Genomic DNA, 2,035 nt, shown 5'->3' on the forward strand with positions numbered 1-2,035 from the left:
CTGGATGGAAAGCGAAACGTCTTCAAAGTTGGAAAAAAAAGTCCAGTGGATTGTTTTTTAAAATTCCTTTGTTGGAACACCAGAGCTTACGTTAGCCTGTCTGCAGCAGCCAGGGCTAATGTTAGCCCGTCTGCAGCAAACCAGGGCTAACGTTAGCCCGTCTGCAGCAGCCAGGACTAACGTTAGCCCGTTTGCAGCAAACCAGGGCTAAAGTTAGCCTGTCTGCAGCACCCAGGGCTAACGTTAGCCCGTCTGCAGCAAACCAGGGCTAACGTTAGCCCGTCTGCAGCAGCCAAGGCTAACGTTAGCCCGTCTGCAGCAGCCAAGGCTAACGTTAGCCCGTTTGCAGAAGCCAGGGCTAATGTTAGCCCGTCTGCAGAAGCCAGGGCTAACGTTAGCCCGTCTGCAGCAGCCAGGGCTAACTGCAGCCCATCTGTAGCAGCCAGGGCTAACGTTAGCCCGTCTGCAGCAGCCAGGGCTAACTGCAGCCCATCTGCAGCAGCCAGGGCTAACGTTAGCCAGGTCTGCAGCAGCCAGGGCTAACCGCAGCCCATCTGTAGCAGCCCTCTCCCTGCCTGTCATGGCAATTTTTTGTTTTATTTGGCAAAATGTTCATTTGTATTTGTGTTTATCTGACTATGTTCATTATTATTCCCCTACTAAATTAAAAAAAGTCATAATTTACTATAATCTAGAGACTTAATAATGAGATGAAATGCAGCTCCAGACGAGCAGAGCGTGTGGTGATGTCATCAGTACGCTTCTGTTCCAATCGACCAATATTTATGCTGCGTGCTCCCGTTCTCCCTGAGTCCACACTGTCCTGTGTTTTTCTGAAGAACATACTTGGCGAGGACTCAAGTCCGTACTCGCGTTCTTGTGAATTGAGAAACGGCCTTCCTGTAGTGAGAGCATGAATCCAAAGACTCGTATGGACCTAAGTCCCTCCCCTTTGGCTGCAGACCGTGGAGATCATGTCAACTGGGAACGTCTCAGATGTGAGGATCCACGATGAGCCTTTGTTTCAGATCCTCCAGAAACTGTCAGACATTAAAGCCTGAAAAGCCTTTCTGATAAATATTATAAAGCAGGGCTGCCAGAGTCCAGTCCCTGAGAGCTCCTTCCAGATGGATCCCTCCAACCACCTGAATCAAACCAACAGACCAGGACTCTGCAGAGCCGCGTGAATCTATTTCAGCCATTACGAGCAGGATGCATCTGAAAGCTTCAGGACGGGGCGGCCATGATGTAAATACTATTAGTTATTGCTTGCTGTGACCCGGAGGTCCGGTTCTGGACAACGTGCTGATCTGTTACCTCTGTTCTTCTCCTCTGACACATGTTGTGTTTTACCTCTGCAGAAGGCAGGTTGTCGGGCAGCGTTTGGTTTTCACCACGTGGAAATGTTGAGTAAAGACATTCAGCCTTGATGCTGTTAAATATAACAAATCAACCGTACGTCTGCAGGGAAGTGGATCTGTAATCCCTCAGAGTACAAAACTTTTATTTGGTTGTTTTTCTTTTGGCCTTTTTTTTCACATCAGTATGCATCTAAACCTCAGGCTCTTTTTAAAGTTGCTGCATGAATTTCTTTTCCAACTTTATAATGTGTATTTTGTTTTTTTTAAAGAAGTTTCTCTTCCAGTTAGAGACTTTTTTTAAGCCCGGATGCTTTAATTTATTATTTGTTTTTCTACTGTACAGTTTCATATAAATTGTAACAATGTGTTTGAAAATCTGTAAAATTTAAAGAGGAATTATCTGACCCATTAAATTCACGTTTGTTGGCGCAAAAGGAACCATTTTACTGATTCATTCATTTCTAGAAGGTAAAAACTGATCTGAATAAGTAAAACTGTCCCAAAATGAATGAATTGATTGATCTGACGGTAGAAAAATTTACTCTTTACATCGGCTCAAATAACCAAAGAAGAATGAGCCAAAGGAAGAAAAAGGTGCATTAGAATATATACCTTATATCAGTGGTTCCCAAACTTTTTTTGCCCAAGGCACACCAAAGGACAAGTAAAAATCT

Source organism: Cyprinodon variegatus, unplaced genomic scaffold, assembly GCF_000732505.1.
Source record: "Cyprinodon variegatus isolate N-32 unplaced genomic scaffold, C_variegatus-1.0 Scaffold853, whole genome shotgun sequence".
Classification (NCBI taxonomy): Eukaryota; Metazoa; Chordata; class Actinopteri; order Cyprinodontiformes; family Cyprinodontidae; genus Cyprinodon; species Cyprinodon variegatus.